Here is a 23,378-nt window from a genome sequence, read left to right on the forward strand (position 1 = left end):
TGGCCCTGCAGACATACCACATGGTCATAGACATGCTAGGCAAAGAAGTCAGAGGTCAGAGGTCAAAGGTCTAAGACTCTTAGGTGCTTTCTCCTCTGGTTCTTGCACTGCTATTATGGCTGATTTGATCTTTAATCACACGCCATCTTCTTAGGATTTCCTAGCTCTGGCTAACTGCAGCACGTGGGATGAGAGGGTGGAGGCAGCAGGAGACGAATCCAGGGTAACACACGAGGTAGCCAGGGGACTGGTGTGGGACTCTAAGGATTTCTTCATGCTCTGTATTTCACTGTGCCATGTATCTAGCCTTGGGACGTGAAGATGAGCAGAAAATGTCTGGATATCAAGTCAATGAGCCCAGGAGTAGAGGGACTGAGGGAACCTGAGAGAGTTAGGTGGAAGGCCAAGGTGGTGCTCTACGTTTCATAGGCTCCTGTGCGGCAAAGGTGGGGTCGCCAGCTATTTTGGGCCATGTTGTAGAACACCATCCCCCGAACGAAACAGTCTCCATTGTCACCAGAGCTGCTGTGCATGCTTGTCTGAACTCATAAGGGGGCTCATGACTCCTGACAGCTGCTCCCAGAAGGACTGGGCAGGAAGGTCACTGGTCCCTCACCGGACATTTCAGCCACCCCATACGTATAAAATGGTGCATTAATTGTACATGGATTAAGGCTTTCTTCAAGGTACTAGAACACATAGGCTGGAGGTTAACGGATGTGACGTCTGGCTATGATGTCACAGGGAAGCCATCATCCAGGTGTGGTAAAGGTAGAAGTTATCCCTAACCTTAGCTCTGTAAATAAGACCACTAAATAAGACCAATAAACTCGGGTTGGGGATTTAGCTCAGTGGTAGAGCGCTTGCCTAGCAAACGCAAGGTCCTAGGTTCGGTCCCCAGCTCCAAAAAAAAAAAAAAAAAAAAAAAAAAAAAAAAAAAAAGACCAATAAACTCATTGGTTCCCCCAAGGTGAAGTTTGTGGGAATCATAGTTTGATTTGCCATTGGAACCCAATGGGAGGAGCTAGACATTGTCTCTATCCCTCTCCCTGGAGGCCTAGTCTTACTATCCAGAGTCAGATGCTGCTTTGTGTCTGGGCTGTGAAGGTCCGAAAGCCTCCTCCACCTGCAGACTGCAGTAACCCTGGAGACCTCAAGGCCTTGATGGCTTCAGTGCACAATGGAGCTGAAGCAAGCCTATGAGATGAGAGGGAGCCTGTGTGAGGCTGCTGCCACAAACTCCCTAGGTTGAGACCCACCTCCCCCATCGCCCTGCAGATGTATCCTTTATCTCTTGAGAGCATTCTGGGGAATAGTTCCCATCCTTCCCACTTGACGGATAAGAAAAAAGCAGGGATTTACTACAGTACACAGCAGATCAGACCATGGGAAGCTGAGTTAAAGTTCAGGGGTTCCCATTTAGTTTAGAGCCTTGGAGGAAACCAGGTTGCGTGGTGGATAGAAGGAAGGACCGAAGACAGTGTTTTAGGGCCATGACCCCTATTCATACACTCTCAGTCTCAGGGCAGATTTGGGACCCTTTGATGTTAAGGGGGAGGGGCTCCCCGTGTTAGGGAGGCAAAGCCGCTCATTGTCACTCCGGGACCTCATGTGCATGGTTCTAGGTATGCTCCGGATTGGAGGCAAATAGCTAAAACACTAGGATTTGTGCAGAGTGGGAGACAGGAGACTGGAGCTTCCAAGCCAGCACACCCCTTTCCCAGCACCCACCCAACCAGGCTGTCATTGCACAACCTGGCTCTGAGGTCTTTGGGGGCCAGGCATCCTCACTAGCCACTTCCTTTATGGTTAAGCTGCTGGAGTGATGCCTCTGTTTCTTCTTTCCTGTGTTGTGTTAAACTGTTGTTGAATAGACTCTCCTCTCTCTCTCTCTCTCTCTCTCTCTCTCTCTCTCTCTCTCTCTGTGTGTGTCTCTCTATCTCTCTCTGTGTGTCTCTATCTCTCTGTCTGTCTCTCTGTCTCTGTCTGTCTCTCTGTCTCTGTCTCTCTCTCTTTCTCTCTCTCTCTGCATTTATAATTATGTCAAGATCTGAGGAGGACATACAGAGCGACAGGCTCTTCCTCTCTCTCACCGGCCCCTGTCAGTTTAGCTCTGCCTCTCCCTGCTCAGGATTGGTGTCTGGAGTCTACTTGTGAATTTGAAAGATAATTGAGACGTGCACTGATTTTATTCTTTATTCTTGCTTTTCTTAGGAAAGTCTGCCACAGTGTATTGCAAGATACATTAAAAATTTATCTTTGAGGGGCTGGGGATTTAGCTCAGTGGTAGAGCGCTTACCTAGGAAGCGCAAGGCCCTGGGTTCGGTCCCCAACTCCGAAAAAAAAGAACCAAAAAAAAATTTATCTTTGAGGGAGGGATAGAGGAAAAGAGGGAGAGAGGGAGAGAGAAAGAGAGGAAGAGGGAGAGAGGGAAAGAGGAAGAGAAAGAAAGAGAGGGAGAAGGATAGAGAGGGAAAGAGGGAGAAAGGGAGAGAGGGAGAGGGGGAGAGAGGGAGAGAGAGAGGGAGGGAGAGGGAGAGAGGAAAAGAGGGAGAGAGGGAGAGGGGGAGAGAGGAAGAGAGGGAGGGAGATAGAGGGAGAGGGAGAGGGAGAGCAGGAGGGAGGGGAACCAAATTTCAGCCCTCTGCAACAACAAATGCCTTTAACCACTGAACCATAACCACTACAACCTCCAGGCTACTTAAAAAGTATTTTATTGGCAAGACGTTTCATCATTTTCCCCAATCAATTTCCCCACCAATGTCTAGGATGTTCCCAAACTTTTGTTAGTATTAATCAGGATGTAGCAAACATCCACATATGGCTGCTTTGCCTATACGCTCAAGTAAGTGTACTTGAAGAATAAATCCTTGCTGGGCCACAGGGTTATTGGAGACTGGAAGAGTCACCATGGTTCTTGGTTAAAGTGGCCCACAGTTAGGGCCATCTTCCCCAGAGCGCCTTCCCGAAGAGTGGACCAGAAGAAAGGACAAGACAGCTCCTAGTAAAGCAGAAACAGGAAGATGTGCCTTGGAAGGTCTGGTGAGGCTTTCATTCTGTCCTGGAAGACTCCAACCGTGGGCATGCAGATTGTACGTCACCTTCCCGTGTCGAGTAAGGAAGAAATTGTTAGCTGCACACTTTTCCTCTTTACTCTCCACCTGAGGCTACTGTGTAAGGCCCCTCACTCAGGACGATGTCTGAGAGAGGAGGTTGCTAAGCGAATTTATTACCATAACTTTAATTTTAAGACTTTCATCGGACCAGGAAGGAGCAGCTCGTGCATTGGCTATCTTCAGTTCATCCTTTAGCTCTGTGGAAATCCAGAGTTGGCTCAGCAATGCCAAGCATTTTGATGAGGAGTGCTAGCCATCTGTTAAGCTGCCTCTGATAACCACATCCTGCCCCGGACTTCAGTAGAAGGATGGGTACAAACTTGACCTCTGTAAGGGTTTATAGGCCCTTGTTTCTTCTTCCCAGCAGGGTATAAATGCATCTTTTCCCAGCAGTTCTGATAAAAAATTGTATTTGTGTTCAGATTTTCAGACTTGTCCTTATGATAGAAGCTTATCATTAATTATTTACTTTACGTTTTCCACGGCCGCGTGCGAGGGGAGGGGCGTGTCCTGTGTGTGCCGCTGTCTGCAGAGGCCAGAAGAGGACTTCAGATGTCCTGGAATTGGAGCCACAGGCAGTTGTGAGCCACCTGATGTGGGTGCTGGGACTGAACTCAGGTCCTCTGGAAGAGCACTGTGTCCGGCCCTGCAACTTACACTGTTCATATCATAACTGAGGCTGTGTTTTCAAATTCTTTGTAGAGAGGTCTGTGTTCTTTTTGATATAAACGCCTTATTCCTAGGGTTTGCCTATTTCCGTATTATATTGTTCACCTCTTCCCTACGATCCGTAAGAACTCTTTATCTACCAGAGAAACCTGTTTTTTATCAAGAGTTAAGCTACAACAGAAATTCTTCCTATTTTGATATATTTATTTAGTTTATAGAAATACTTTCCGCTGGTCTGGAGAGATGACCATATGGTTAATAACACCTGTTGCTTTCCCAGAAAACCCAAGATAGCTTCCCAGCACCTACTTCCGCACAACCACCTAAGTCTGGGTAGTCTGATGCCCTCTTCTGGCCCCTACAGGTACTGCACTCATATGCACATAAGTGAAAAATGGAAAATTAAAAACAAAACAAAATGTTCCAAAGAATGCTTTTTGATATTGCTATTTGGGGGGTTCTGTCATGCATAAAATTTTGATTTTTAACATATTAAAATAACCTCCATTTTGATAATCTAGATTCCCCTCTGGACTAAGATCTCTCTCCCTCTCTCCCTCTCTCCTCTGTGCATGTGTGTGTACATGCAAAGAAGCCAGAGATCCATGTTGGCTTTAGGGTGTCTTCTTCAGTTGCTTCTCTGCTTTCTTTTGAGGCCGAGTCTCCCACTAACCCTGAAGTTCATGGATTCAGCCCAGCCCAGGGATCCTCCTGTCTCTGCCTCCTCAGGGCTGGGATCTCAGGTGTCAGCTACTGTTCCTGGATTTTTCATAGGTGCTCTGGGTCACAACTTTGTGTATGTGTGGCAGACCTGATCAGCTGGGCCACCCTCAGTCCATAAGGTTGTAGATACTTTCCCCTCCCCCCTCCTTCTTCCCTTTCTCCCACTCTCCTCCCCTTTCTATCCCTCCCTCTCTTTTCTTCCCTCCCTCCTTTTCCTCTTTCCCTCACTCCCTTTTCCCTCCTTCCCTCCTCCCCCCTCTCCCTCCCTCCCTCCCTCCTTCCCTTCCTTTTTAGTACTTTATCAGTTTTATCTCCCTCTTTGATGGTTGAGTTTTCTAATTGAATCCATGTTACTTTCAGTACCTTGCTGACAAGATATACCAGTACATCTCTGGATATCGCCCTGGCTTTTTTCATATAGTTAAAATTTTGATATTAATTTATTCCCCAAATCCCATTATTACAAACTGACATTGGCTATAAGAGGTACAAAGTTTATATTAGGTTTCAAACTCTTAATATCAAAGAACCGACTGGGGCTGTGGAGGGAGAAGGGGTTGTGGAGAGAGGAGGGAAAGGCCAACGGTGAGGGGTCAGTGGTAAGACCAGGCTATAGCGCATATGTGGAAATGTCATAAGGAAACCACTCGCTTTGTCCAATTAAGAGACCCTAAAGATATTTAAAGTAATAAAAATAATCTTCCTGATTTGAGACAGGGTCTCATTTACCACAGGACAGCCTTGCACTTACTACGTAGCTGAGGATAACCTTGAACTCCTCACCCTCCTATCTCAGTGTCCCTAGATATTGGATAATCCCGGTTTATAAGTCGATGACTTGAAATGCCACTTACCTACATCCCGAGGACCAGTTCTGGTCCGTCTCCCTTCGTGCCATCTGCTAATCTATTTTTAATGACAGGCAGCTGCGGGTGTCTGATGGGTCAGGACGATGGGACCCTCATTTCTCCCCTTTTCTGGAGTTATCTGGATTTTTTTTTAATGTGAAATTTACAACCAGATAACAGTACACACACACACACACACACACACACACACACAGGCTTTTTATTGGAATTTCATTCATTTCAAACATTGATTGGGGGAAGGCGGACCCTCCTCCCCATCACAGGATTCAGTGACCTTGACTGTTCCCTTGCCTCTCCATTGGTTCTAGTCCTGCTTAAGGGGATCTTCCTGGTCCCTCCACCTACCCCATCTCCTCCTGAGCCAAGGTTCAGTCATATCAACCTCCTGTGGCTTTAGGATGGATTGTCACCAACACCCAAGAAAGGGGTTTTGGAGGCAAAAAGAGGCACTCCGTCTGAATAGCAAGAACTGAAAATCAGCAACTTTGGACAAAGACAGAGTAGAAGAGGCCCGTACGGAGGGCTGTGGGTTGTGGGGAGCTCTGAGGGCAGGCAGGGGAAGAGAAACTACTAGGAGTGGCCAGGGAGGAGGAGAAGAAAGAGGGACCTCCAGATAGGAGCCTGAGCCTGAGCTTGAGCCGGGAGCAGGTGCACCAGGCACAGGGGATCTCAGCGGTGGGGGAGGGGGCAGATTTCTCTCCCTGCAGTCTCTCCACTCACCGCAAGCTCTAGCCCATTTGGTGAAGAGTGATGTCCACAGCTTCAAAACTGTATTTTACTGAGCTAAATTGCACGCACCTAGACATGCTAACGCACACGTGTTCTTTGTTAGCACCGCCACCCAAGACACCGGGCATTCCAAGCTCCTCTTGCCTCTCCGAGGGGTTGCCGATGTCCTGATTTTCTTTTTTTTTTTTTTTAAATCAGAGCACGATTACTATTATAACATGGAAAAAAGACGTTAGAAAACTCAAGGTCAGGGATGAAATGTACTGAAAAGGGAATTAGAACCCAGGCCAAGATGGAAGCCGGTGGGAGAATCAGTGGAGCAGGATGTATCCCGAAATGCCTCTGTGTTCATGAGGGCCCTTGGCTACCCAACTCAGAGTAAAGAGCCTGAGGCCAGCCCCACCGGGACTGTCGGTGGCTACTGCGCATGCGTCTGCGTGTGACCCCCCTCTCCCCCCCATGCAGGTCATTGTAGCTCCTTACTTAATGTAGTCCAAGATGGCTGCACAGGACCCTGGCTAGGGAGGAAAGTCCAGCTAATCTGCAGATTCCAAGACAACGCGCAGGTTTCTGTAATTCTCTGGGGCCTTCTGGTTTCTCTCACGGACTTCTTCCCGCAAGCGTTCCTTCTCTTGTTAAAGGCCCTAGAGATCCTCTCTTGCTACTGTGGAGCATTTTGGTCTGACTTTCGTATCTTAGCCCTGTACCAAGGGGAAAAAAGCGGCCGTTTTCTCTGTGGTAATTAAATGTGACGGTAAACATACCATGCTATACATATATATATATGCATACGTGTATATACATACATACACATATGCATATGTGCGCGCGCGCGGACACACACACACACACACACAAAGCCTTTCTTCCTAGAAAGGTTGGAGAGATACGACAACCTTCAGGAGGTCCTGGAATTTAGGGAAAGGGCACTGAGGCAGGAAAGTGGAGTCACTCCCGGATGAGCTGAGGTGCCAGGCTGCAGGGTGAAGCGCAATGGTCCTGGGAACAGGAACATTGGGATGGCGGAGTAGGAGGCACTGTCTGGTCTTGGCAGCCGCTGCTCCCGGCAGGGAGGCGGAGCCCTTGGATGTGTTTGTAGTCAGGCAAGTGGTGACCACATGCTACTCGCTGAGCAGCTGCTGAGCTGCAGTCCCCTAATTAGAGAGGGCACAGTACTGTTTGAAGCCTCAAACCGAGGCTCAGGTTCTAATCAGCGTTCGAATTCCAGCACATCTGGTAAAGCAAGAACAGCTGTGAGATGTCAGGAGCAAGGGACAAGGAGAGTCTGTCCTTGCCTGTCAGCCTCCAGCAGATACTGTGTCCTTCACGTTGACTTTCCTTTGTCCCCTTCCCTTTAGGTTTTCCAAGGAGCATGGTGCCTGTAAGCAGGCATGCGCTCTGACCCCCAAAAGACACCCTCCGGGTCACTGACAGTCCCTTCGTCGGTCACTTCCAATGGGCTGGGCAGTGGGAACTGTCCCACCAACTCCGGCCACAGGGCTGACCGTAGGTCTGTCTTCAAGCCCTTTGGGCTGTGTTCAAGTCACAAACAAACCCAGAGAACACGACTCACTGCCCCAGGGTACCACTTTTCAGCTAGTGATGGGTTTGGCCTCTGTCCTCCACGCTTTGTGGGTCAGCAGAGAAGTGTCCACTTACGTAGGATGTAATTTTAAGAGCTCTAACATAACCAGCTGTCCTTTGGCCTGGAATAGACATCTCCACGGAGGAAACGACCTAAGATCAAGAAAGGCTCCTGTCAAAACAAACAGCTGGCTAGACAGCTTTACACAGCTCATTATTGATTTGTAAGGCATGGGACAAGGTTCCACAGCCTCTTCCTGTTTCAGTGTGGTAGGACCTGGTGGACGGGGGTGTCCCTGCGCTGGTCTGTGCTTGTCTGAGACTGCGAAAAACTGCCTGGTCGCCAGGCATCTCCCCGTTGCTCTTCTAAAATCTGGGGAAACCATGTTCAAATCACATCTCGATGAGAGCCACTCCATCTTTAACACTGTCACCAGCCGCCACTTACAACTTCTAGCTTTCCTGTCCTCTTTATGTTTAATGTGCATTCACTTTATCATACAATATGTTTTGGCCTCATTATCATTTTCTGTTTCCTGTTAGAAAGCAAGCTTCAGGAAGGTGAGGAAGCCAGGCAGGCTTTTCCTGGGGTGGGTGGGGAGGGCTGGGTGTGTGGTACCGGGCTTGTAGCACTAGGCACCTTTTATGTGGAGACAGTGGAGGGAAATATCTACAGCTCTGATTCATGGGGACGGCTCAGGGTATGAAGCAGCAGATTCTTGGGGGAAATTGTGAATTAGTAAGGCCCACTTCACTGACTTGGCCATGATGGTTCTTGGCCAGCTGAGTGTGGATTTAAAGTGTGTAGAGTGTTTAGGGAAAGGACCTCCCATGTAGCCTCTTGACAGCTCTTTCCTTGTACACATACTCCGTTCTACAAGGCATGGACTCCCTGCCACCATTTCCCCCAATCCCAGCACTGGAAACCAGGCCCAGCAATGTATGAGATACACTCCAAAATGGAGGACTCGCTGCTCACCATTTTCTCATTCTCCGGACTGATAGAGGAAACCAGTGACACAGCTAAGGGAGACCCAGGAAGCCGTGGCTTTCTTTGACTCTTAAAAAGTAGGTTACTCTCAAACAACGGTGGTTTCTAAAGTTGGCCGAGTGGATAAAAGGGAAGTATTTCCAGCAAGCACTGAAATATTCTCTGTGTTTTTTTTTCAACGTGTCTTATGGACAGCACTCTGGGCTAGGTCCAGAGGGGGAGACCAGGAGGAACATAGATTGGGGAAGCACATGTCCTGCTTAACTGGGGACAGTTATGGCTTGCACCTGGTGGCCTGGTCTAATGTGTGAGAGTTCCTCTTTTTTTTGTTGTTTTGTTTTAGTTTGTTTTGAGAGGGTCTTACCACACAGCCGGGGCTGGTCTTGAACACGAGGCTTTTCCTGCCTCAGCCCTCTGAGTACTGATATAACGGGTATGCAGCACCGTTGATGGCTTTGTTTCTCTTTCGATCTCAGGAGCATCAAGACTGGTTTGAGACACGAATAGCGTACTTAACCCTCAGTGTAGAGCTTTATTGGAGAGCTCACAGGTGGGTAGGAACAGGTCAACAGCTCCTGTTTGGGGGAATGAGTTAAGATAAGCTGGGCTGTGGTCAAGAGTTTCCAAGGAGTGAGGTAACATCCTTTCGCCCTCTGCCTCTCAGGTTCTGGTGTGCAAAGTGGTGCTCTCGCAGGACATCCACATGGCACCAATGTGAGCCATCACATGTAAACATTCTATGGAGGTGGTACCCTCTGGAGTCACCCCTAAGGTACACTGTACGAAGGGTGACCCTTGGAGTTGCACTCATGGGTGTTGGATTTGTAAAGGTTGAGAGGTCAGTGTCTTATTTTGATTGGTCATTAATGATCACGGGCCTGCCCTATTCCTCCTTACATTCCTTGGTTCTAGGTTTTCAAGGAAGCCCTCCAATACACGTGAGTTGATCTGAGCCGTTTTTAACCATTAGCTACTAACATGAGTCCTTCAGGGAAAGTAGTCTGGCCTGAAGGTCCTCAGCCATGACTGGAGAAGCAATAAGAGGGTATGTGTGCCCGAGCCCCTGGGTGGTTGACATAAATGTGTCTGTGGGGAAGAAGGGTGGTGGGCGTGTATAAGGTTCTAGTTCATGGGCTGAGGTGGGAGCCTCTTATCTCTTTTGTAGACTTGAAGACTCTTTGGTGACAAGGAGGTCAGAACCTCTTAAAGTTGGCTCTGTTGGGTGACCTCATCTCCTCTACATGAATGACTTACTTTCTGAGCTCCCTACAGATGCCAACTTCAGGGATGGAGAAGACATCTGTCTCTGGACTCCTGCTGGAGGCAGGGTGCAATGCTGAGCTGCTGCTGCTGGGGTGATTGGAGGCAGGGAGAAGAAAGGGGACATGGTGCTCCTTCCAAGGTACTTGCTGCAGGCTACTGTCACCTGATTATAATGACACCATCTCAGGCCTCTCTGGAAGGACCAGAGAGAGATGTCAGTGATTGACCTTGCACTAGGCCTCCTGAGGGCTGGGAACCTGGGATTGTCCTGTGTTACTTACCAATTGCAAAAGAGAAGTGTGTACCTGGGGGAAGAGATGATAAAAAAGGAAGGAAAGGAGACAGAAATGAAGGTATTTGCTTGCAGAAAATGACTATGACTTCCATTTGCATGTTAATGGCTCAAACCCTATCATATGCTTTCCTCTCTCTCTCTCTCTCTCTCTCTCTCTCTCTCTCTCTCTCTCTCTCTCTCTCTCCCTCTCACACACACACACACAGGCAATGCAATTTTTAGAAGAATATCAAATAAACCCATGATTTATTGGGGAACATAAAGAACACAGGAAAGACAGACCAGACGCCTGGCAGACAGTGAGCAGTGTGTTCCGTAGGCTGGGACTATGTCTTGTTCACTCTGGGAGTCGCCACATCAAACAGAATTTAAAAACGTGTCTCTAAATCCTCAGGCTTCTGCTCAAGATGGGCTGTACGGTATTCACAGGCCAGGGTGGAGCAGAGAGAGGCAGAGGAGACCCAGGGTGTCTTGCACAGCCTTCTTGGTGTCCACCAATGGAGAGGAGTATCTCGCCAGCCCCTGCAACTTCTGTCTTAATAAGCATGAGCCTCAGGGATGGTGGCCCTGGTTCTGTGTCTGGGTTTCGTGAAACCCATGTCCCTAGGTTGGGGACACCCTGGTATGGTCACTGTGCATCCCAGAATTTCCAAGGAAATCTTGATTTCAAACAACATGCTGGGTTGGGAGACCATGTGTCAGACTAGTGCCAGACAAATGTGCCCTGATTTCTGTTTCGGAAACTATGGTCAGCAAGATGGAAAGAGCGTAATTGGAAGGGGCAGTAACTGGAGCCCAGGCTTGGGTGGGAGGAGGAAGCCACAGGGAACCTTCTTTCAATTTGGGAAAGTAGCAGTAGCTACTGAAGTCTCCAGAGCAGAAGAGTTGCCAAGTGCTTGCTATGACCCCAGTCTTTTCATAAACATCCTGGCCATGAAGCTAGGTTCAGGTTTGAGCCCCAGCCACCCACAGCCTATCAGTAACCTTGAACAAGTGGCTTCGCTTTATCTCTGCAACTTGTGAACCCGGAGCACGGAAGAACAAAGCTACCAACGCCTCCGTGGATTGTTTTTAAAGTTAGGTAAGCAAGTGAGTTAAAGCCAGTCAGCTCAGACTCTGGCTCACCCTCGAAGTCTTCAACGGTGGTCAACCTCCTCCTCGCCTTCTCTTCCTCCCCTCCTTCCTCTTCCTCTTTACCACAGAACACACTGCTCATTGTCTGCTCTGTGTTCAATCTGTTTTTCTGGCTCTCCATTTGCTTCCCAATAAATCATGGGTTTATTTGATATCTTTCTAAAAATTATGTTTTTGTTCTTTTTTTAATCTGGTAGAGATGATCATGTGATATAGTTTGGACCAACATGATGCTGATTAAAGTCACTGGGCTGAATCCAGCAAGACTCTTCAAAAGGTGACAGTGGTGGGACAAGTAGGGTGCTAAAAGCCATGTGCTAAGACAGAATGAGGGGGCTGGAGAGATGGCTCAGTGGTTAAGAGCATTGACTGCTCTTCCAGCACCCAGATGGGAGCTCACCACTACTATTACTCCAGTTCCAAGAGTTCTGACACCTTCCCACACAGACACACATGCAAGCAAAACACCAATGCACATGAAATAAATATAAATAAGTAATTAAGAAAAAAGAACAAGAAGCACAGGTTGTCCCACATGATAGGAGCTGACAAAATAGACCTGATAAGGCAAATTTAGTCTGTTGTTTTGTCCGTCAAATTATGTTAGCGTATAGCCATGACATAGACAGTGTAGGCCCCATAGCAGAAATCCAGTGATCTAGCCTTTTCACAAAACAAAACAACCTACCAACAATTTAAAAAGAAAATCCCAACTCATTCAAGCTTTCTCAGTGAGACCTGTGCCAGCTGTGGCTTTCTTATCCTTAAGTGTGGTAGTGATATAAGTATTTACATGAGTTTTTGGATTTCTGGCTATTCAGACAAGCACTGAAGTATGTGTTGCCCTGGTCTTAGATGGCTTCTGATCTACCAAGAGGTTGCAAGCTTTGGCCTGAAGATTCAGGAGAGGGGATATACCATGGGAGGTGCTAGGCTGTAAGTCACAGAGACTCCCTATCTTAGTAGGAAGGAAGGTTTATGTATAGAGGAAAGGTTAAGTAGTGTGAGAAAGGGCATGGATGGGAATGGAAACAAGACAACTGGAATAGGTTTCTCTGGGGTTGGGAGTAGAATGGACAACAGGCTTCCCCTTGGCTGTGGGGAGGCTTCATTGACAAGTTGATTCCTTAGGAGAAAAGTTTAGTCCCCAGAGGAGAAGTGCTAAGAAAACTTAGCTCCTAGGGTTGACCAGATGGCTCAATGGGTAAAGGGGTTGGACATCAAGTTCAATGCCTGAGGTTAGTCCCCAGGACCCACAAGGTGGAAGGAGAGAAGCAATTCCCAAAAGTTGTGCCTGCTCCCAACCTCAGCCCACAATAAATAGTAAAAGTTAAGAATAAAAGGACATTTAGTTCTTGGAATGGCAAAATGGCACTTTAAAAACTATTTCCTGGGTTAGCTATTGTACTTTTTCCTTCTCTACAAGGTTGTCAGAATGGCATGTCCCACATGGGATACCTCCTTCAGTCTGGGCTCTTGTGAATGGGTACGCGGAACAAAACCCTATCTGTTGGTCCAGACGGTGTGAGTGGGAAGGAAACGGTGACACTTTTAGTCACTGAGATTTGAGTTGCTATCACACATGCAAGGAGACAGAAACACACGGCGCCTCCTGTGTGTGTGAGCATACTGATGAGCCTGTCCTTGTGGGGGCACTGTCCTTGTTGTCTGAGTGTCTGCTGAGGCTCCAGGGCAGACAGAGGGAGGCAAACGTTTAAATTGATAAGAAAAAAAGAGATTTTTAAAAATGGGTTGCTTAACAGTTGAAAAGGAGACCACTCTGCTTTCTAACAGGGGCAAGAGAAGTTGTGGCCTGGGGTCCAGGAGCCTGTAAAAATGGTGGCAGCATGGAAACCCAACTCTTCCTGCTTAGTGGTGCCACAGTGGTGATGGGCCCAGTTCACACACCATTTCCAGGTTGTACAAACATTTCTCAGTCACAGAGAGGACCCGGGACAGTGAAGCTGTGTTGCTGGTACACAAGTGCCTACTCCCAGGGAAAGGGGTCATCTTTCCTGGACAAACACTTGGACCCTCTTGACACTCAGGCTGCAGTGAAGAGCTGCTGTCAGTGGGAGTGAACCTGCTGGACGCCACCTTATCTGTGCCTGACCTCAGGTGCCCCAGGCTCTGGAGCTGTGGGAGATGTCTGTCATGTATAAGCTAGAAAGAGAAAGAAGAAAGGAAGCAGGGATATGAGAAAGAAAGAGCTGCAGAGCTCACAGACGCTGCTTCTCTCTGCTACAGATAGGGAAATCAGGAGGACTGGCAAGATGGCTCCACAGGTAAAGACACTGGGCTCCAAGCTTGCTGATTTAACTTCAGCCCTTGGAACACACATGCAAGAAGGAAAGAACAGACTGAAGGCTGTCCTATGACTTCCACATGCGCGCGCGCGCGCGTGCGCAGACACACACACACACACACACACACACACACACACACAAAGCAAACAAACAAAACGAATGAAATTTTTTAGTTCTCCACTTACTCTGGATCTTAGGGATTTGATTTCTGAGTGGACTTACTCATGGCAAGAAATGGCCGAGCCAGTTACTCTACCACATAAAGGGTACATGGACATGACCCTTTGACCCTCTTGACTTATTTTTGACCCCTCAAGGCCTTTGTACCCATGGTGAGCTGACAAAATAAGGGTATGACTTTCACTGCACCCCAAAATTGTGTGCTTCCCTGAAAGGAGCCTTTAAGACACTAAGAAGGGCTAACTACTAGGGGCTGGTATAGGCCTCAACGCTGACTTTGACTTCTTAGTTTGGTTCTGTTTTGTCTGATTGTCTAGCCTCCCTGTTTCACTTCCCTGGATGCTTAGCATGTCAAAGGATGCTGGAGTAGGTGAAAGAGGTACTGCTGTCCAAGGCCAACCTCGGTGGACCCTCTGGAGCAACTCCCCCCCCCCCCCATCATGTTGCAAGGATGTAAATTCTAAGGGTGAGGGACACCCTGGGAAAGACACATCACATAGATAGTCACGTTGGTAATTTCTGGTATTGGCCCCTCTCACAAAGTCAACTCAACAGGACTGAGAATTGGAATTTTCCAGGTCCTTAGGAGGGCAGTCTCAAGTTGCCCTATTTGTCTATTCTCTGTCAAGAGGTTTTAGTCAGTCATCTTGTGGAGAGGTGGGCACAGACAAGGACGTCAGCAGCTACCCTTGGTAATGTGAAATTCTACATCTGTGCTGATCTATTCTGTGACTCCATCCTGCAGGTGTAGGCTTGCTCCTGTGTACCTGCATGTGACTTAGTGTCCAGATGATGTCTGTGGGCAAGGTTGGGGCTCCCACACATTCAACCCACAGAAAGTGGTGGGTAAACCCAGCCCACTGACTTGCTCCTGAATGGGAGTGGAAACCGAAGACCTCAAGATGGGGACAGGGCCTGCTCCCTCAGGATCAGAGGGTATTGACGATGGTAGAGGGACCCAACCTAGCTGTTTTCTCTACTTTTGGTTCCTCCATTTAGAAACACTGTGTTTGTGGCTTCAAATATATCCAGAAGTTTGAGCCCCCAAAATAGGCAATTTGGCCAAGGTTTCAAACCCACCAACAAGCCCAGCTCTAAATGTAGCTTCGATCTGGGGACTTGAGTTTCAAGTTCCCCCTTAACTTGGCAAAGGCTGACTCTCGATTTATCTGCTTTCAGCTTCTTGACTTCCCTAAACATCTTCCTTCTTTCTTCAACTCGTTATCCCAGCTGTTGTCTCCCATACGGCCATTGCTGAGGCTTCTCCAGCATGCTTGCCTGAAGATATTGCAGTAGAGACCTTTATGGTGTTGTACCTTTCCATCTTGTGTCTTGGACTGAAGGTTTTGATAGCCAGGGCTGTCCTCAGGTTTCTGTCCTTCACCTAATGAGATTTTTCCCTAGAACCAATGTTCATGGATCAAGATCGTGTTCAAGGGTGGCTTAGTCACAGAGTTAGGCACTGGAGAAAGTGTGTTCTAGCCAGATTTTCAGAACTCTGTCTTTAGATTTGGTTAAATATGCCTTGAAAGCAAAGAAGTTAATAAGCAATGTAAACCCATGGAGAAGAGTGGTTTGAGTTAAGGAGCTTTGCATAAAACACAAGGGAAGTTTATAGAAACTAAGTCAGGTGTTGGCCAGTATCATCACTCAGCACACACTAGGTATAGACTTCAATTTTTCAAAACCTACTTTAATAAGGGTTCTTAAAAACTTTTCGGGGTTGGGGATTTAGCTCAGTGGTAGAGTGTTTGCCTAGCAAGCACAAGGCCCTGGGTTTGGTCCCCAGCTCCGAAAAAAAGAAAAGAAAAGAAAAAGCAAACAAACAAACAAAAAAAACCCAAAACAAAACAAACAAACAAAAAAACCCCTTTAACCTCCCTTCTAGCCTACCACCCACCAGAGGTAGTGGGAAAGGAAGGTTAATAGGGCAGAGGGGGATGTGGACCTGTTTAGAAATAGTTCTTTGGGGGGCGATTTCAATTTTTCATTGTCACGATATCAGTAGTTTAGTTCACACGAATCAGCAGCCATAGTTCAAGCCACTCACAAACACCATTCATTAATCGGCAACGGCAGTTTAATCCAGCAGAAACATCAAGGCTCTGCCAATCAATCAGCCTCAGTCCAAGGAAATGCTAAGATACTAAAATATCATGAGAAGTTTTTAGTGTGTTTCTCTCTATGAAGTCATGAAGAAAGGATGATCAGCAAAGGAGGCAAGGCAAACAAATGTCATAGAACCATTCACTATCTGTTGGGTTATACTTATATCCTTTCTAAACATCATGTGTTCTCTCAAGTGTCAACTCCAGCAAAACATCACATGTCCTTTTTCTAGGTAGCTTCCAGAAAAACATCATGGGTCTGTCTCAGTAAAACATTCTCTCATAAGACAGTTTCCAGAACATCACATAACACAATTCCCCTTCATCTAGGTCTCCTGCCATTCATGTACCTCTTGACTTATGGGTCTCTATTTTGGATACTCAAGGACGTTAAAGGTTGGACTTGGACACATGGGGAAGATTTAGAGTTCAGTTCACATGTACTTTTCACCTCATGTTTCTGGAAGAAAAGAGAATGTCTATTAGCTGGGAGATCTGTAACTGAGGACTGCAAGTCTTGTGGCTTCTACACAGGCTGCAGCTTATGACATAGCTCAGGGCTGGAGGGACAAGGTCAAGGTGTTGGCAGAGCTGGCTGAGGCGCAGATGGATCTGCACAGATGCAGAAGTGTGTGTGTGTGTGTGTGTGTGTGTGTGTGTGTCTGTGTCTGTGTCTGTGTCTGTCTCTGTGTATGAATTCCTTATCATCAATATACCAATCTTTGTCCAAAGTGTTGCGTTCAGTTCAGGGCAGCTTCCTTGTTCTGTTAATTAAACTTTGGAACATTGAAATTGGCTGAGAGAAATGATTGAATAGAGAGTATTACTCTATTCGTATACTTCTAGCCTACACAAATAAAAAAAATACACCAATCTTACTGTGTTAGGGGTTCATCTTAACTGGTTCTGTCTGTAATGACTCCATCCATGCCAAATAGGATGCTATCCTGGAGGCTCTGGGGGAGAGAGCTTCCATAAACTAATTTGGAGTACAGAATCACAGGTCCATCCATAAGAGAGAGGATAGCTTTTCTGAATTTATTGTTTTCCAGATCAAGATTTGTCAATGAGATTCAGCGTGTGACATCCAGTGGCACAGAAAATAAACATCCAGGAGAATCTGAAGGTAGAGACTTTCCTTCAGCTTCCACCATTTAGCCATCAACCCATTTACCCATTGTGCATCCATCTATCAAATACATCCATCTACCCATCCACCTACCCACCCGCCCATCCATTTATCCATTCATCCATCCACCTACCCACCCATCCATCCATTCACCCACCCACCCACTTGTCTATCCACTCACCCACCCACCCATCCATTTATATATCCATCCATCAGTCCACCCACCCAACCACCCCATCCATCCATCCATCCATCCATCCATCCACCCATCATCTTTGCCCCATTTTCCCTCTATCTCTCAGTCTTTCTCCTTTAGGATTTCCTAAGTGGAAGTCCCAGCTATGTCAGGGACACCACTAAAGTTCTATTCACATATATCCCATGAGCCACCGAAGAAGTAGTATAAGAACCAAAGTGAGACCCTGGGTATAAACCCTCGCCCCACTCTTGTAAGCATTGTGACCTGGAGAAACCGTCTCTGAACCTTGGGTTCTTCGTTCAAAATTTACAACAGTGTAGAGCCTGAATCAAGGGATTCTTGGCAGTTATTGACACTTTTTATCATTGAGATACAGAGTCGAGCAGAGTCAATTTATAGAACTTTAATAGACAATTTCCCTCAGAGGGAAACCCAAAGCATACTCACAAGGATCAGCTCCTCTGAGCTGTCCCTACCATGAGCCCAGACCTATGGTTCTCTTTCTGGATTCTGATAAAAGCTGTAAGACTCTCCCTTGAGTAATACATGTACCTCGATGATCCCCACAGATTAGTGTCTGACTGAGGTAGATTTGTGGCTCCTTTTCAGCCCATTGGTGGAAGCCAACCTGATAAAACAGGTTCTTAGGAGAAATCAACCTCAGGAGTTCATTCACCCACCTGTCTATTCATTCAGCAGACAGATACACACCACATGGGGGCAGGAGGAGTAAGTCAGGGTACTTTTCCTCAAGCTGGCTTTGGGGGTAGGGTGGGGATGCTCTGGCCACAAGAGCAGTGTGACTCTGACTCGCTGTTATAGAGAAGTAAGGTCATCTATCTGGGGCAGGTCAGAGTGGGAATTATTTTTTACCGTGGGAATGAGTGGGCTTAGCGGTGGGGAGGATCTTTGAGTTTTAAAATGACAGATGGATTAAAATGTGGGCTCAAATTATATGTTGATGTTTCTAGGTAGCATCCCAAGAATTGACAGTCTACTGGTATCTGCCTTAACTTGACTATAACTAGTTAGAAGAGTCTAAAATCCTATCTTCCATAATAAGAGAGAGAGAGAGAGAGAGAGAGAGAGAGAGAGAGAGAGAGAGAGAATGAACATTTTTCCAAGGTGTTTCTTCAAAGTTAGTATTCAACACCTTACACCAAACACAAGACATTATCTGTCTGTTTTCACCCTTGTCATGAGGGCCCATTGACAGGTCTGACATGTTGAGGTCGATGCTGTGGACCTAGACCTAGCTTGGGTCTCTGTGTCCCCCACCCACAGGATCTTGGATGCCCTGATAGGGCTTCCAGCAGAGGGGCTCATGTCCATGTGCAGTGAGAGAGGTTTCCTTCCCAACCCACCCCTTCTGTTTCCCACCGTACACCCTTGGAGGCCAGGAGCAGAGCCCCTGAAGTGCGAATGTGATAGTCTGTGGGGCCCACTCAGCCTCAACTTCATGGAAAGCTTATCTGTTTGGTTCTGGTTCCCAATGTTTCAAAAGGAATTTTTTTTTTCTCTGAAAGACTTCAGTTTCTTCGTGGTTGGGCAGAATGGCTGGTGTCTGGGTAGGGTACAGATTCTGGTTAGCCCAGGGCTGAGGTCTGATCTGATTTGGGTTTTACAGAGAGGCTGTTTTCTGGCCTCTTATCTCAATCTACCCCAGATGGAGATGATAGGGGGTCATGGCCTGGGGAACCCACAGCGAGGAGGAGGTTAGAGCAGAATGTGAGAAGTGTGTTCCTTTCTGGGCAGGAACATCAGGTTTTGGAAGATAAACAAAACTTGACTCTGCCCAGGGCACTTTTTCCTTCTGTGAGTCAAGAGAAGCTTGATCTAGTGTGGATCCAGGACAGATTTCCCAGTTCAGGCTGGGCCACAAGCTTATAGTGTGACCCTGAGTAAATCAGTTCACCTTCCTGGAACTTGGGGCGTTCTGTGAAAACCCTTCACCTTTATGGTGTCTCAAGTCTTTAAAGACTAGGGCGAAGCTTCCTTGCTTACAGTCTCCCAGAGATGTAGGGGAAGCACTGGATTAGAAAAAACAAATAGTGAAATAATAGTAATTACTGTTTTAGCTGCCAGTTGTTTAATCCAGGGACAGATTGAGGGGAGTGTAGTTCAAAGTAGAACAATTGGCTCTTCAAAAAAATGGCCGTGAGAGTGGGCGCCATTTTGATTTCTGGGGAGGAAATCCAGTAGTTTCTCTTCCTCTGCCTCCTGACCAGCCACACACTGGCCTGCACCTGGCTTTGCCTCCCTCTCTCCTCTCTCTCTTCCTCTTTCCTTATTTATCCCTTTGAAGTTTACACGAAGATTTCATTAGAAAATGTTCATTAGAAAAAAATTTGAGAAAAAAAAGTAAAGAAGCAGACAATTCTCTATGAGAAAAGGTGATTTTGGTATGTTCTCTCTCTCTCTCTCTCTCTCTCTCTCTCTCTCTCTCTCTCTCTCTCTCTCTCTCTCTCTCATAGTTGCCAGGATTTGGTTTGGTTTAGTTTTATAGTTGTGATGTGTAAAGCTAATTGTGCATTTTGCTTACCTTTCTTTAGAATGATAATATAGAATTTCTCTACACTAATTATAAATGTGTCTCCAAATATCATCTATGTTTCCTGCAGAAATGCTGCGTGTGGTATGCTGGCTTTCTTTATGGACCATTTAGGGTTGATTCGTTTCTTTCTAATCCATTGTTTCTAACAGGTCCGACCCACAAAACATAATAGAACTAAGTGTAAAGTAAGAGTTTATAGACTTATACATAATGTACATTTTTAATATAAGATAGTAACACTTTTATATATTTAATATACTTCTTGTCTGCTCTTTAAGCTTTTAAAATATTTTGTGTACGTGTGTGTATGTGCATGTGTGTGTATGTATATCTGGTGGCCAGAGGTTGGCATTGAACATCCTCTTCCCTCTCTTTTCCTCTTATTTTTCAAGATGCACACTCTCTCTCTCTCTGAACTTGGGGTTTGATATTTGTCTAACCTGAGCCTCAGGGATCCTCCTCCATAGCCCTGGCATTAGAAACAAGCACAGTGGCCCCTCCCTTTAACCTGGGTTCTAGGACCATTGGGTAAGCATTTACCAACAGAGCCATTCCCTCACTCCTGCCGCTTATTTTATTTTAATTGAAAAGAGATTCAAGAATAGACAGAGAAGATTAGGGGCAGAAAAGAGACAGAGGAGAGCAGAGGAGGCAAGGCAGCCGTGGAGGGAGGCTGCCTCTGGTCCAGTGTCCAGTCTCTCAGGGCTCCTGAGAACTGCCTGGGTTGGGTCAGGAACAGAAGGATGCATAAAGAAGGCAGAGGCTCACCCCCTCCTCAAGGGTCCCAGTCTTACCAGGGAGGAATGCAGCCTGCAAAATATAGCCTTGAATTTTCTAAAAGAAAAGGGAAAGAAAGAAAGAAAGAAAGAAAGAAAGAAAGAAAGAAAGAGAAAGAAAGAGAGAAAGAAAGAAAGAAGGGAAGAAAGAAAAAGAAAATTCTAATTATGACATGTACAGGTTTCCTTCCAAGAGGTACAGCCCAGTTGCATTCTGGTAATGGAATCAAAATTTAAAATATGAGCAGGAAATGAAATTAATTTCAAAAGAGAAATCTGAAAGCACAGATTGTGGTTCTATCCTCCCTGCCCCCCACCCTCCCGCCCCCGCCACCCCCTACCCCCACCCTCACCCTGGCCTGAGTTGACTAGTGCGGTTTCTCTGGGACAAGGTGATTAATAGGACAGGAATGGGGAGGTGTGAATTGATTTTGGACCTGGGCGGGGAGCTGGGAGAGGTTGGCGTTAGCCCACTGGGCTGTGTTTGCATTTTAAGTCCCCCAGGGTGGCCACCTCCTGGACATCTCTGAGGGTGGGAAGTTGGAAGGAACTGTGTACCTTCCCAGGGAGCTTCTAAAAGCAGTTTGTTTTCTCCTTTGCAGTGGTGCGGCTCAAACGGCTGCCACCGGGAGTCTCGGGGGTCCTTTCCTTGCACCAAGGACACGGAGGTGCTTCAGAGCTCAGAGAACCCTGCTGTTGTCAAGTCCCAAATGCTTCCGGGGAAGATGTGGAAGGAGCCGGTCCCGAGTTCTGAGAAGCTATATAAATTCTTCCCCTGGGCTATTTTCTCCACTCAGTACAGAGAATCGTTTAGCAGCATGAAGGATGGCGGCAAAGCAATAAATAACCTTCAAATGGGGAGAGGCTGCCGTCTGGGAGGTAGAGCGAAGGCCGTGGTGCAGAGCATTTGTTTTATCTGAATTTAAAACTCGAGACAGGGGCTGATTTCACTGTCATCCAAGACATGGATAATTAAAAACAAAGACATTTTTAAGAGGGATCTGAGGCGGCCCGCCCCTCTCCCCTCCCCCTCCCCATCCAGAGCCTTCATCTCCACCCCCACCTCCTTTTCCCAGAAAAAGCTGGGAACACTCTGAAAAGTTAACATCATCCTAACAAGAGAAGACACGTTCTTGAAGGAAATTTGACTTACAGTTTACAGCTTTGTAAGCATTTCAGTCAAAAGATGTCCCGGGCTCAGGCTGCAAGTCAAGGCTGCAGAGTTTCAATGCTAACTTGGCATTCTGTGTGATTATTATTTTTCTTTTTTTTTACAACATTTGCAATTAAACGCAGATTTTATGTGGCCTTGTCTGACTGGACCAGAGGCATTGAAACTTCTGGAAGCCGTGACACACAAGCTTGTACACAGAATGCATGTGTTGGAGTCAGGAACATCATGCCCAGACATACTAGTTTGTGGAGGACTTCCCAGGACCCTCGGGGGCTTGAGAAGGACTGTTGTCCCCGGAAATTGTTCTTCTGGGCCTCTGTGTTAATTCATTTGTGATGGTCGGAAATTTTCTCAGCCAAAAGTTTTGGGGTGGTGAGTACTTGTGTGCATGTGTGTGGTCCCTGGCCTTGCACATGCCATGACCACGGAGCTTCATCCCAGCCCTTGATGTGTTTTAGATTTCAGAAATCTAGAAGGAAATGTGATTGCATATGAACCTGTATTTTGGTTTTGCAAGGAGCTGCCCTCTCTGGGTACATGTCTATCTGCAGTGATATGGGGTGTGTGTGTGTGTGTGTGTGTGTGTGTGTGTGTGTGTGTGTGTGCGTGTGTCTACATCAAAGAAAGGTAGTAGGAAACTATAGAAAAACGGGTGCTCTAACAAACCTTGTGAGCTTAGGGACCCAGCAGTTTTCCAGAAAATCCATATTGCTCTTCCTCCTAGCATGGTACATACTGCTTAATCCTGCCTGTCAGGGGAGGATTTGCACCCCTTGCACCTCCAGTTCTGTTTCAGAGGCACCGAAGTCACCCATGAAAGTTCCGAATCTCCCTCCCTTCAGCAGGCCAGCAGGGTAGGGGACAGAATAAGCCAGACCTGGAGAGGCAGAGGGACTCAGTCTGGAACCTGGCTGGCCTTCGATATGGGGCCATGAGGATCTTGCTAGTGTTGGGGTCCGTGTCCTCCAGCCCACACTTCCTGCAAACATCTGCTTCTGAATAGACTAGAAAGTCAACATCCAAAGCCCCCTGCATTCCCTCCTGGAGATTTCCCAGGCCACCCTCAGCCCTTGCAGCTACAGTCTGTCACTCTGGAGCAAGAAGAGTGAAATCCCATCCTGTCAGGGCACTGAGGCACGAGGCGTTGGGCCAGGCCCCTAAGTAGAGCTCATTCATAAGCCAAGTGGTGGACCAAGACATCTTTAGCCTTTAGCATAAGCCAGACCTGGAGTGGCAGAGGGACTCAGTCTGGAACCAATGCCTGTGTCCTCTGAAGTGGTCTGCTCGATGCATTTTGAGCTTGTCTTTGATTGCCCAGGCCAGTCTTATGGGAGTAGCTGTAACATTTGGCATTCTCAGGCACCCCTCAATTAATTTCTCCCCTGGCACACCCTTCTGTACCAAGACTGATTTATCCTAGAGCCAACCCCCCTTCCCATTCAGCATGGTCATGCCAGCTAGGCAGAGGGAAGCCGGGAGTAAGGTTTACAGCCCCGTGACCAGCAGAGTTCCACATACACTGATGCTCAGGCGGGGTCTGCTGAGTTGGAGTTGTTGATTCTGAAGTCAAACGCAGGAC

The 23,378-nt window shown here is 47.1% G+C and overlaps 1 long non-coding RNA gene and 1 other non-coding gene across 2 annotated transcripts; both read left to right on the forward strand.

Annotated features, from left to right (window-relative positions):
• The first annotated feature begins 9,132 nt into the window (after positions 1–9,132).
• On the forward strand, positions 9,133–22,299 carry LOC148003629 (uncharacterized). Its single transcript, XR_015629029.1, has 5 exons — positions 9,133–9,231; positions 9,346–9,519; positions 9,954–10,083; positions 17,020–17,093; positions 21,228–22,299. It is a non-coding gene; the product is annotated as an uncharacterized LOC148003629 (long non-coding RNA).
• LOC120094887 (small nucleolar RNA SNORA36 family) lies at positions 16,692–16,822 on the forward strand. The gene has a single exon (XR_015630019.1). It is a non-coding gene; the product is annotated as a small nucleolar RNA SNORA36 family (small nucleolar RNA).
• Positions 22,300–23,378: the final 1,079 nt, after the last annotated feature.

The sequence above is a fragment of the Rattus norvegicus genome, chromosome 9 (assembly GCF_021556685.1).
Source record: "Rattus norvegicus strain SHRSP/BbbUtx chromosome 9, alternate assembly SHRSP_T2T, whole genome shotgun sequence".
NCBI classification, from domain to species: domain Eukaryota; kingdom Metazoa; phylum Chordata; class Mammalia; order Rodentia; family Muridae; genus Rattus; species Rattus norvegicus.